We start from the raw sequence: 14,193 nt of genomic DNA on the forward strand, positions 1-14,193 counted from the left end.
GGAACGGCATTCAAGGAGCCAGGAACTTTTCTGCCCACACTCTCCGGGGACAGTTCCTTAAAACCAATATACATCCTGCTACATCTCCCACATGGAAAATGCCAGGAGGGAGAAGTGGGGATTATGTTTAGACTTTCTCAGAACTGCTTCAAATCAACTAGATATCTTTGTGCTGTAAATCTACCAACAGCCAAACGCAAAAGCAGCAAACATCTCGCTGTATGTCCCACATCCAAAGTGCCAAGAGAGAGCTTGCTCTCCCTGTCTTTGAGTACTGTTTTCACTGTCCCGGTTACCTCGTTGCTAACATTCTCTTCAGAGCTGCAGTGAAACCAGGAACCACGTGGAGAAGGCACCCACACTGAAAATGACTGGAGGGAACATTGCGGCTTCTTCTCAGTGTCTCTGACATAGGGTTTCACTGTCCCGGGAAAGTCTCTGCTAACACCCTGCAGAGCGCTGTGCCCAATATACAGAAACGTCTTGCGGTATCTCCTACAGGGAAAGTGCCAGGAGGGAATTGTCGATCTTGCTCTCAGTGTCTCTGAGAATTGCTCTGATTATCCGTGTGACCTTTTTCCTAAGACTCTCCAGAGAGACGTCCTCAAAACCAACACACATCTTGACATATCTCCCTCATTGATCGCAGTGTCTCCAGAAACGGCATTCAAGGAGCCAGGAACTTTTCTGCCCACACTGTCCGGGGACAGTTCCTTAAAACCAATATACATCCTGCTATATCTCCCACATGGAAAGTGCCAGGAGGGAGAAGTGGGGATTATGTTTAGACTTTCTCAGAACTGCTTCAAATCAACTAGATATCTTTGTGCTGTAAATCTACCAACAGCCAAACGTAAAAGCAGCAAACATCTCGCTGTATGTCCCACATCCAAAGTGCCAAGAGAGAGCTTGCTCTCCCTGTCTTTGAGTACTGTTTTCACTGTGCCGGTTACCTCGTTGCTAACATTCTCGTCAGAGCTGCAGTGAAACCAGGAACCATGTGGAGAAGGCACCCACACTGAAAATGACTGGAGGGAACATTGGGGCTTCTTCTCAGTGTCTCTGACATAGGGTTTCACTGTCCCGGGAAAGTCTCTGCTAACACCCTGCAGAGCGCTGTGCCCAATATACAGAAACGTCTTGCGGTATCTCCTACAGGGAAAGTGCCAGGAGGGAATTGTCGATCTTGCTCTCAGTGTCTCTGAGAATTGCTCTGATTATCCGTGTGACCTCTTTGCTAAGACTCTCCAGAGAGCCGTCCTCAAAACCAACACACATCTTGACATATCTCCCACATTGATCGCATTGTCTCCAGGAACGGCATTCAAGGAGCCAGGAACTTTTCTGCCCACACTCTCCGGGGACAGTTCCTTAAAACCAATATACATCCTGCTACATCTCCCACATGGAAAATGCCAGGAGGGAGAAGTGGGGATTATGTTTAGACTTTCTCAGAACTGCTTCAAATCAACTAGATATCTTTGTGCTGTAAATCTCCCAACAGCCAAACGCAAAAGCAGCAAACATCTCGCTGTATGTCCCACATCCAAAGTGCCAAGAGAGAGCTTGCTCTCCCTGTCTTTGAGTACTGTTTTCACTGTCCCGGTTACCTCTTTGCTAACATTCTCTTCAGAGCTGCAGTGAAACCAGGAACCACGTGGAGAAGGCACCCACACTGAAAATGCCTGGAAGGAACGAACATTGTGCCTTCTCTCTGTGTCTCTGACATAGGGTTTCACTGTCCCGGGAAAGTCTCTGCTAACACCCTGCAGAGCGCTGTGCCCAATATACAGAAACGTCTTGCGGTATCTCCTACAGGGAAAGTGCCAGGAGGAATTGTGGAGCTTGTTCTCAGTGTCTCTGGGAATTGATCTGATTATCCGTGTGACCTCTTTGCTAAGACTCTCCAGAGAGACGTCCTCAAAACCAACACACATCTTGACATATCTCCCACATTGATCGCAGTGTCTCCAGGAATGGCATTCAAGGAGCCAGGAACTTTTCTCCCTACACTGTCCATTGAGTTGTCCTCAAAACCAATATACATCCTGCTATATCTCCCACATGGAAAGTGCTTGGCGGGAGAAGTGGGGATTATGTTTAGACTTTCTCGGAACTGCTTCAAATCAACTAGATATCTTTGTGCTGTAAATCTACCAACAGCCAAATGTAAAAGCAGCAAACATCTCGCTGTATGTCCCACATCGAAAGTGCCAAGAGAGAGCTTGCTCTCCCTGTCTTTGAGTACTGTTTTCACTGTCCCGGTTACCTCTTTGCTAACATTCTCTTCAGAGCTGCAGTGAAAGCAGGAACCACGTGGAGAAGGCACCCACACTGAAAGTGCCTGGAGGGAACATTGGGGCTTCTTCTCAGTGTCTCTGATGTCGGGTTTCACTGTCCCGGGAAAGTCTCTGCTAACACCCTGCAGAGGGCTGTGCCCAATATACAGAAACGTCTTGCGGTATCTCCTACAGGGAAAGTGCCAGGAGGAATTGTGGAGCTTGGTCTCAGTGTCTCTGAGAATTGCTCTGATTATCCGTGTGACCTCTTTGCTAAGAGTCTCCAGAGAGACGTCCTCAAAACCAACACACATCTTGACATATCTCCCACATTGATCGCAGTGTCTCCAGGAACGGCATTCAAGGAGCCAGGAACTTTTCTCCCTACACTGTCCATTGAGTTGTCCTCAAAACCAATATACATCCTGCTATATCTCCCACATGGAAAGTGCTTGGCGAGAGAAGTAGGGATTATGTTTAGACTTTCTCGGAACTGCTTCAAATCAACTAGATATCTTTGTGCTGTAAATCTCCCAACAGCCAAACGCAAAAGCAGCAAACATCTCGCTGTATGTCCCACATCCAAAGTGCCAAGAGACTAATGTAGAGCTTGCTAACCCTCTCTTTGAGTACTGTTTTCACTGTCCCGGTTACCTCTTTGCTAACATTCTCTTCAGAGCTGCAGTGAAACCAGGAACCACGTGGAGAAGGCACCCACACTGAAGGTGCCTGGAAGGAACATTGGGGCTTCTTCTCAGTGTCTCTGACATAGGGTTTCACTGTCCCGGAAAAGTCTCTGCTAACACCCTGCAGAGCGCTGTGCCCAATATACAGAAACGTCTTGCAGTATCTCCTACAGGGAAAGTGCCAGGAGGAATTGTGGAGCTTGGTCTCAGTGTCTCTGAGAATTGCTCTGATTATCCCTGTGACCTCTTTGCTAAGACTCTCCAGAGAGACGTCCTCAAAACCAACACACATCTTGACATATCTCCCACATTGATCGCAGTGTCTCCAGAAACGGCATTCAAGGAGCCAGGAACTTTTCTGCCCACACTCTCCGGGGACAGTTCCTTAAAACCAATATACATCCTGCTATATCTCCCACATGGAAAGTGCCAGGAGGGAGAAGTGGGGATTATGTTTAGACTTTCTCAGAACTGCTTCAAATCAACTAGATATCTTTGTGCTGTAAATCTCCCAACAGCCAAACGCAAAAGCAGCAAACATCTCGCTGTATGTCCCACATCCAAAGTGCCAAGAGACTAATGTAGAGCTTGCTCTCCCTGTCTTTGAGTACTGTTTTCACTGTCCCGGTTACCTCTTTGCTAACATTCTCTTCAGAGCTGCAGCGAAACCAGGAACCATGTGGAGAAGGCACCCACACTGAAAATTACTGGAAGGAACACTGGGGCTTCTTCTCAGTGTCTCTGATGTCGGGTTTTACTGTCCCGGAAAAGTCTCTGCTAACACCCTGCAGAGCGCTGTGCCCAATATACAGAAACGTCTTGCGGTATCTCCTACAGGGAAAGTGCCAGGAGGGAATTGTCGATCTTGTTCTCAGTGTCTCTGAGAATTGCTCTGATTATCCGTGTGACCTTTTTGCTAAGACTCTCCAGAGAGCCGTCCTCAAAACCAACACACATCTTGACATATCTCCCTCATTGATCGCAGTGTCTCCAGGAACGGCATTCAAGGAGCCAGGAACTTTTCTGCCCACACTCTCCGGGGACAGTTCCTTAAAACCAATATACATCCTGCTATATCTCCCACATGGAAAATGCCAGGAGGGAGAAGTGGGGATTATGTTTAGACTTTCTCAGAACTGCTTCAAATCAACTAGATATCTTTGTGCTGTAAATCTCCCAACAGCCAAACGCAAAAGCAGCAAACATCTCGCTGTATGTCCCACATCCAAAGTGCCAAGAGAGAGCTTGCTCTCCCTGTCTTTGAGTACTGTTTTCACTGTCCCGGTTACCTCTTTGCTAACATTCTCTTCAGAGCTGCAGTGAAACCAGGAACCACGTGGAGAAGGCACCCACACTGAAAATGACTGGAGGGAACATTGCGGCTTCTTCTCAGTGTCTCTGACATAGGGTTTCACTGTCCCGGGAAAGTCTCTGCTAACACCCTGCAGAGCGCTGTGCCCAATATACAGAAACGTCTTGCGGTATCTCCTACAGGGAAAGTGCCAGGAGGAATTGTGGAGCTTGGTCTCAGTGTCTCTGAGAATTGCTCTGATTATCCGTGTGACCTCTTTGCTAAGACTCTCCAGAGAGCCGTCCTCAAAACCAACACACATCTTGACATATCTCCCTCATTGATCGCATTGTCTCCAGGAACGGCATTCAAGGAGCCAGGAACTTTTCTGCCCACACTCTCCGGGGACAGTTCCTTAAAACCAATATACATCCTGCTACATCTCCCACATGGAAAATGCCAGGAGGGAGAAGTGGGGATTATGTTTAGACTTTCTCAGAACTGCTTCAAATCAACTAGATATCTTTGTGCTGTAAATCTCCCAACAGCCAAACGCAAAAGCAGCAAACATCTCGCTGTATGTCCCACATCGAAAGTGCCAAGAGAGAGCTTGCTCTCCCTGTCTTTGAGTACTGTTTTCACTGTCCCAGTTACCTCTTGGCTAACATTCTCTTCAGAGCTGCAGTGAAACCAGGAACCACGTGGAGAAGGCACCCACACTGAAAATGACTGGAGGGAACGTTGGGGCTTCTTCTCAGTGTCTCTGACATAGGGTTTCACTGTCCCGGGAAAGTCTCTGCTAACACCCTGCAGAGCGCTGTGCCCAATATACAGAAACGTCTTGCGGTATCTCCTACAGGGAAAGTGCCAGGAGGAATTGTGGAGCTTGGTCTCAGTGTCTCTGAGAATTGCTCTGATTATCCGTGTGACCTCTTTGCTAAGACTCTCCAGAGAGACGTCCTCAAAACCAACACACATCTTGACATATCTCCCACATTGATCGCAGTGTCTCCAGGAACGGCATTCAAGGAGCCAGGAACTTTTCTGCCCACACTCTCCGGGGACAGTTCCTTAAAACCAATATACATCCTGCTATATCTCCCACATGGAAAATGCCAGGAGGGAGAAGTGGGGATTATGTTTAGACTTTCTCAGAACTGCTTCAAATCAACTAGATATCTTTGTGCTGTAAATCTCCCAACAGCCAAACGCAAAAGCAGCAAACATCTCGCTGTATGTCCCACATCCAAAGTGCCAAGAGAGAGCTTGCTCTCCCTGTCTTTGAGTACTGTTTTCACTGTCCCGGTTACCTCTTTGCTAACATTCTCTTCAGAGCTGCAGTGAAACCAGGAACCACGTGGAGAAGGCACCCACACTGAAAATGCCTGGAAGGAACGAACATTGTGCCTTCTCTCTGTGTCTCTGACATAGGGTTTCACTGTCCCGGGAAAGTCTCTGCTAACACCCTGCAGAGCGCTGTGCCCAATATACAGAAACGTCTTGCGGTATCTCCTACAGGGAAAGTGCCAGGAGGAATTGTGGAGCTTGTTCTCAGTGTCTCTGGGAATTGATCTGATTATCCGTGTGACCTCTTTGCTAAGACTCTCCAGAGAGACGTCCTCAAAACCAACACACATCTTGACATATCTCCCACATTGATCGCAGTGTCTCCAGGAATGGCATTCAAGGAGCCAGGAACTTTTCTCCCTACACTGTCCATTGAGTTGTCCTCAAAACCAATATACATCCTGCTATATCTCCCACATGGAAAGTGCTTGGCGGGAGAAGTGGGGATTATGTTTAGACTTTCTCGGAACTGCTTCAAATCAACTAGATATCTTTGTGCTGTAAATCTACCAACAGCCAAATGTAAAAGCAGCAAACATCTCGCTGTATGTCCCACATCGAAAGTGCCAAGAGAGAGCTTGCTCTCCCTGTCTTTGAGTACTGTTTTCACTGTCCCGGTTACCTCTTTGCTAACATTCTCTTCAGAGCTGCAGTGAAAGCAGGAACCACGTGGAGAAGGCACCCACACTGAAAGTGCCTGGAGGGAACATTGGGGCTTCTTCTCAGTGTCTCTGATGTCGGGTTTCACTGTCCCGGGAAAGTCTCTGCTAACACCCTGCAGAGGGCTGTGCCCAATATACAGAAACGTCTTGCGGTATCTCCTACAGGGAAAGTGCCAGGAGGAATTGTGGAGCTTGGTCTCAGTGTCTCTGAGAATTGCTCTGATTATCCGTGTGACCTCTTTGCTAAGAGTCTCCAGAGAGACGTCCTCAAAACCAACACACATCTTGACATATCTCCCACATTGATCGCAGTGTCTCCAGGAACGGCATTCAAGGAGCCAGGAACTTTTCTCCCTACACTGTCCATTGAGTTGTCCTCAAAACCAATATACATCCTGCTATATCTCCCACATGGAAAGTGCTTGGCGAGAGAAGTAGGGATTATGTTTAGACTTTCTCGGAACTGCTTCAAATCAACTAGATATCTTTGTGCTGTAAATCTCCCAACAGCCAAACGCAAAAGCAGCAAACATCTCGCTGTATGTCCCACATCCAAAGTGCCAAGAGACTAATGTAGAGCTTGCTAACCCTCTCTTTGAGTACTGTTTTCACTGTCCCGGTTACCTCTTTGCTAACATTCTCTTCAGAGCTGCAGTGAAACCAGGAACCACGTGGAGAAGGCACCCACACTGAAGGTGCCTGGAAGGAACATTGGGGCTTCTTCTCAGTGTCTCTGACATAGGGTTTCACTGTCCCGGAAAAGTCTCTGCTAACACCCTGCAGAGCGCTGTGCCCAATATACAGAAACGTCTTGCAGTATCTCCTACAGGGAAAGTGCCAGGAGGAATTGTGGAGCTTGGTCTCAGTGTCTCTGAGAATTGCTCTGATTATCCCTGTGACCTCTTTGCTAAGACTCTCCAGAGAGACGTCCTCAAAACCAACACACATCTTGACATATCTCCCACATTGATCGCAGTGTCTCCAGAAACGGCATTCAAGGAGCCAGGAACTTTTCTGCCCACACTCTCCGGGGACAGTTCCTTAAAACCAATATACATCCTGCTATATCTCCCACATGGAAAGTGCCAGGAGGGAGAAGTGGGGATTATGTTTAGACTTTCTCAGAACTGCTTCAAATCAACTAGATATCTTTGTGCTGTAAATCTCCCAACAGCCAAACGCAAAAGCAGCAAACATCTCGCTGTATGTCCCACATCCAAAGTGCCAAGAGACTAATGTAGAGCTTGCTCTCCCTGTCTTTGAGTACTGTTTTCACTGTCCCGGTTACCTCTTTGCTAACATTCTCTTCAGAGCTGCAGCGAAACCAGGAACCATGTGGAGAAGGCACCCACACTGAAAATTACTGGAAGGAACACTGGGGCTTCTTCTCAGTGTCTCTGATGTCGGGTTTTACTGTCCCGGAAAAGTCTCTGCTAACACCCTGCAGAGCGCTGTGCCCAATATACAGAAACGTCTTGCGGTATCTCCTACAGGGAAAGTGCCAGGAGGGAATTGTCGATCTTGTTCTCAGTGTCTCTGAGAATTGCTCTGATTATCCGTGTGACCTTTTTGCTAAGACTCTCCAGAGAGCCGTCCTCAAAACCAACACACATCTTGACATATCTCCCTCATTGATCGCAGTGTCTCCAGGAACGGCATTCAAGGAGCCAGGAACTTTTCTGCCCACACTCTCCGGGGACAGTTCCTTAAAACCAATATACATCCTGCTATATCTCCCACATGGAAAATGCCAGGAGGGAGAAGTGGGGATTATGTTTAGACTTTCTCAGAACTGCTTCAAATCAACTAGATATCTTTGTGCTGTAAATCTCCCAACAGCCAAACGCAAAAGCAGCAAACATCTCGCTGTATGTCCCACATCCAAAGTGCCAAGAGAGAGCTTGCTCTCCCTGTCTTTGAGTACTGTTTTCACTGTCCCGGTTACCTCTTTGCTAACATTCTCTTCAGAGCTGCAGTGAAACCAGGAACCACGTGGAGAAGGCACCCACACTGAAAATGACTGGAGGGAACATTGCGGCTTCTTCTCAGTGTCTCTGACATAGGGTTTCACTGTCCCGGGAAAGTCTCTGCTAACACCCTGCAGAGCGCTGTGCCCAATATACAGAAACGTCTTGCGGTATCTCCTACAGGGAAAGTGCCAGGAGGAATTGTGGAGCTTGGTCTCAGTGTCTCTGAGAATTGCTCTGATTATCCGTGTGACCTCTTTGCTAAGACTCTCCAGAGAGCCGTCCTCAAAACCAACACACATCTTGACATATCTCCCTCATTGATCGCATTGTCTCCAGGAACGGCATTCAAGGAGCCAGGAACTTTTCTGCCCACACTCTCCGGGGACAGTTCCTTAAAACCAATATACATCCTGCTACATCTCCCACATGGAAAATGCCAGGAGGGAGAAGTGGGGATTATGTTTAGACTTTCTCAGAACTGCTTCAAATCAACTAGATATCTTTGTGCTGTAAATCTCCCAACAGCCAAACGCAAAAGCAGCAAACATCTCGCTGTATGTCCCACATCGAAAGTGCCAAGAGAGAGCTTGCTCTCCCTGTCTTTGAGTACTGTTTTCACTGTCCCAGTTACCTCTTGGCTAACATTCTCTTCAGAGCTGCAGTGAAACCAGGAACCACGTGGAGAAGGCACCCACACTGAAAATGACTGGAGGGAACGTTGGGGCTTCTTCTCAGTGTCTCTGACATAGGGTTTCACTGTCCCGGGAAAGTCTCTGCTAACACCCTGCAGAGCGCTGTGCCCAATATACAGAAACGTCTTGCGGTATCTCCTACAGGGAAAGTGCCAGGAGGAATTGTGGAGCTTGGTCTCAGTGTCTCTGAGAATTGCTCTGATTATCCGTGTGACCTCTTTGCTAAGACTCTCCAGAGAGACGTCCTCAAAACCAACACACATCTTGACATATCTCCCACATTGATCGCAGTGTCTCCAGGAACGGCATTCAAGGAGCCAGGAACTTTTCTGCCCACACTCTCCGGGGACAGTTCCTTAAAACCAATATACATCCTGCTATATCTCCCACATGGAAAATGCCAGGAGGGAGAAGTGGGGATTATGTTTAGACTTTCTCAGAACTGCTTCAAATCAACTAGATATCTTTGTGCTGTAAATCTACCAACAGCCAAACGTAAAAGCAGCAAACATCTCGCTGTATGTCCCACATCCAAAGTGCCAAGAGAGAGCTTGCTCTCCCTGTCTTTGAGTACTGTTTTCACTGTCCCGGTTACCTCTTTGCTAACATTCTCTTCAGAGCTGCAGTGAAACCAGGAACCACGTGGAGAAGGCACCCACACTGAAAATGACTGGAGGGAACATTGGGGCTTCTTCTCAGTGTCTCTGACATAGGGTTTCACTGTCCCGGGAAAGTCTCTGCTAACACCCTGCAGAGCGCTGTGCCCAATATACAGAAACGTCTTGCGGTATCTCCTACAGGGAAAGTGCCAGGAGGGAATTGTCGATCTTGCTCTCAGTGTCTCTGAGAATTGCTCTGATTATCCGTGTGACCTTTTTGCTAAGACTCTCCAGAGAGACGTCCTCAAAACCAACACACATCTTGACATATCTCCCTCATTGATCGCAGTGTCTCCAGAAACGGCATTCAAGGAGCCAGGAACTTTTCTGCCCACACTCTCCGGGGACAGTTCCTTAAAACCAATATACATCCTGCTATATCTCCCACATGGAAAGTGCCAGGAGGGAAAAGTGGGGATTATGTTTAGACTTTCTCAGAACTGCTTCAACTCAACTAGATATCTTTGTGCTGTAAATCTCCCAACAGCCAAACGCAAAAGCAGCAAACATCTCGCTGTATGTCCCACATCCAAAGTGCCAAGAGAGAGCTTGCTCTCCCTGTCTTTGAGTACTGTTTTCACTGTCCCGGTTACCTCGTTGCTAACATTCTCGTCAGAGCTGCAGTGAAACCAGGAACCATGTGGAGAAGGCACCCACACTGAAAATGACTGGAGGGAACATTGGGGCTTCTTCTCAGTGTCTCTGACATAGGGTTTCACTGTCCCGGGAAAGTCTCTGCTAACACCCTGCAGAGCGCTGTGCCCAATATACAGAAACGTCTTGCGGTATCTCCTACAGGGAAAGTGCCAGGAGGGAATTGTCGATCTTGCTCTCAGTGTCTCTGAGAATTGCTCTGATTATCCGTGTGACCTTTTTGCTAAGACTCTCCAGAGAGACGTCCTCAAAACCAACACACATCTTGACATATCTCCCTCATTGATCGCATTGTCTCCAGGAACGGCATTCAAGGAGCCAGGAACTTTTCTGCCCACACTCTCCGGGGACAGTTCCTTAAAACCAATATACATCCTGCTACATCTCCCACATGGAAAATGCCAGGAGGGAGAAGTGGGGATTATGTTTAGACTTTCTCAGAACTGCTTCAAATCAACTAGATATCTTTGTGCTGTAAATCTACCAACAGCCAAACGCAAAAGCAGCAAACATCTCGCTGTATGTCCCACATCCAAAGTGCCAAGAGAGAGCTTGCTCTCCCTCTCTTTGAGTACTGTTTTCACTGTCCCGGTTACCTCGTTGCTAACATTCTCGTCAGAGCTGCAGTGAAACCAGGAACCATGTGGAGAAGGCACCCACACTGAAAATGACTGGAGGGAACATTGGGGCTTCTTCTCAGTGTCTCTGACATAGGGTTTCACTGTCCCGGGAAAGTCTCTGCTAACACCCTGCAGAGCGCTGTGCCCAATATACAGAAACGTCTTGCGGTATCTCCTACAGGGAAAGTGCCAGGAGGGAATTGTCGATCTTGCTCTCAGTGTCTCTGAGAATTGCTCTGATTATCCGTGTGACCTTTTTGCTAAGACTCTCCAGAGAGACGTCCTCAAAACCAACACACATCTTGACATATCTCCCTCATTGATCGCATTGTCTCCAGGAACGGCATTCAAGGAGCCAGGAACTTTTCTGCCCACACTCTCCGGGGACAGTTCCTTAAAACCAATATACATCCTGCTACATCTCCCACATGGAAAATGCCAGGAGGGAGAAGTGGGGATTATGTTTAGACTTTCTCAGAACTGCTTCAAATCAACTAGATATCTTTGTGCTGTAAATCTACCAACAGCCAAACGCAAAAGCAGCAAACATCTCGCTGTATGTCCCACATCCAAAGTGCCAAGAGACTAATGTAGAGCTTGCTCTCCCTGTCTTTGAGTACTGTTTTCACTGTCCCGGTTACCTCTTTGCTAACATTCTCTTCAGAGCTGCAGTGAAACCAGGAACCACGTGGAGAAGGCACCCACACTGAAAATGCCTGGAGGGAACATTGCGGCTTCTTCTCAGTGTCTCTGACATAGGGTTTCACTGTCCCGGGAAAGTCTCTGCTAACACCCTGCAGAGCGCTGTGCCCAATATACAGAAACGTCTTGCGGTATCTCCTACAGGGAAAGTGCCAGGAGGAATTGTGGAGCTTGTTCTCAGTGTCTCTGGGAATTGCTCTGATTATCCGTGTGACCTCTTTGCTAAGACTCTCCAGAGAGACGTCCTCAAAACCAACACACATCTTGACATATCTCCCACATTGATCGCAGTGTCTCCAGGAACGGCATTCAAGGAGCCAGGAACTTTTCTCCCTACACTGTCCATTGAGTTGTCCTCAAAACCAATATACATCCTGCTATATCTCCCACATGGAAAGTGCTTGGCGAGAGAAGTGGGGATTATGTTTAGACTTTCTCGGAACTGCTTCAAATCAACTAGATATCTTTGTGCTGTAAATCTCCCAACAGCCAAATGCAAAAGCAGCAAACATCTCGCTGTGTGTCCCACATCGTAAGTGCCAAGAGAGAGCTTGCTCTCCCTGTCTTTGAGTACTGTTTTCACTGTCCCGGTTACCTCTTTGCTAACATTCTCTTCAGAGCTGCAGTGAAACCAGGAACCACGTGGAGAAGGCACCCACACTGAAAATGTCTGGAAGGAACGTTGGGGCTTCTTCTCAGTGTCTCTGACATAGGGTTTCACTGTCCCGGGAAAGTCTCTGCTAACACCCTGCAGAGCGCTGTGCCCAATATACAGAAACGTCTTGCAGTATCTCCTACAGGGAAAGTGCCAGGAGGAATTGTGGAGCTTGGTCTCAGTGTCTCTGAGAATTGCTCTGATTATCCCTGTGACCTCTTTGCTAAGACTCTCCAGAGAGACGTCCTCAAAACCAACACACATCTTGAAATATCTCCCACACTGACCGCAGAGTATCCAGGAACGGCATTCAAGGAGCCAGGAACTTTTCTGCCCACACTCTCCGGGGACAGTTCCTTAAAACCAATATACATCCTGCTATATCTCCCACATGGAAAGTGCCAGGAGGGAGAAGTGGGGATTATGTTTAGACTTTCTCAGAACTGCTTCAAATCAACTAGATATCTTTGTGCTGTAAATCTCCCAACAGCCAAACGCAAAAGCAGCAAACATCTCGCTGTATGTCCCACATCCAAAGTGCCAAGAGAGAGCTTGCTCTCCCTGTCTTTGAGTACTGTTTTCACTGTCCCGGTTACCTCTTTGCTAACATTCTCTTCAGAGCTGCAGTGAAACCAGGAACCACGTGGAGAAGGCACCCACACTGAAAGTGCCTGGAGGGAACATTGCGGCTTCTTCTCAGTGTCTCTGACATAGGGTTTCACTGTCCCGGGAAAGTCTCTGCTAACACCCTGCAGAGCGCTGTGCCCAATATACAGAAACGTCTTGCGGTATCTCCTACAGGGAAAGTGCCAGGAGGAATTGTGGAGCTTGTTCTCAGTGTCTCTGGGAATTGCTCTGATTATCCGTGTGACCTCTTTGCTAAGAGTCTCCAGAGAGCCGTCCTCAAAACCAACACACATCTTGACATATCTCCCACATTGATCGCAGTGTCTCCAGGAACGGCATTCAAGGAGCCAGGAACTTTTCTCCCTACACTGTCCATTGAGTTGTCCTCAAAACCAATATACATCCTGCTATATCTCCCACATGGAAAGTGCTTGGCGAGAGAAGTGGGGATTATGTTTAGACTTTCTCGGAACTGCTTCAAATCAACTAGATATCTTTGTGCTGTAAATCTCCCAACAGCCAAACGCAAAAGCAGCAAACATCTCGCTGTATGTCCCACATCCAAAGTGCCAAGAGACTAATGTAGAGCTTGCTCTCCCTGTCTTTGAGTACTGTTTTCACTGTCCCGGTTACCTCTTTGCTAACATTCTCTTCAGAGCTGCAGTGAAACCAGGAACCACGTGGAGAAGGCACCCACCCTGAAAGTGCCTGGAAGGAACATTGGGGCTTTTTCTCAGTGTCTCTGACATAGGGTTTCACTGTCCCGGAAAAGTCTCTGCTAACACCCTGCAGAGCGCTGTGCCCAATATACAGAAACGTCTTGCAGTATCTCCTACAGGGAAAGTGCCAGGAGGAATTGTGGAGCTTGGTCTCAGTGTCTCTGAGAATTGCTCTGATTATCCCTGTGACCTCTTTGCTAAGACTCTCCAGAGAGACGTCCTCAAAACCAACACACATCTTGACATATCTCCCACATTGATCGCAGTGTCTCCAGAAACGGCATTCAAGGAGCCAGGAACTTTTCTGCCCACACTCTCCGGGGACAGTTCCTTAAAACCAATATACATCCTGCTATATCTCCCACATGGAAAGTGCCAGGAGGGAGAAGTGGGGATTATGTTTAGACTTTCTCAGAACTGCTTCAAATCAACTAGATATCTTTGTGCTGTAAATCTCCCAACAGCCAAACGCAAAAGCAGCAAACATCTCGCTGTATGTCCCACATCCAAAGTGCCAAGAGAGAGCTTGCTCTCCCTCTCTTTGAGTACTGTTTTCACTGTCCCGGTTACCTCTTTGCTAACATTCTCTTCAGAGCTGCAGTGAAACCAGGAACCACGTGGAGAAGGCAC

Source organism: Larus michahellis, chromosome Z, assembly GCF_964199755.1.
Source record: "Larus michahellis chromosome Z, bLarMic1.1, whole genome shotgun sequence".
In the NCBI taxonomy this organism is placed as follows: domain Eukaryota; kingdom Metazoa; phylum Chordata; class Aves; order Charadriiformes; family Laridae; genus Larus; species Larus michahellis.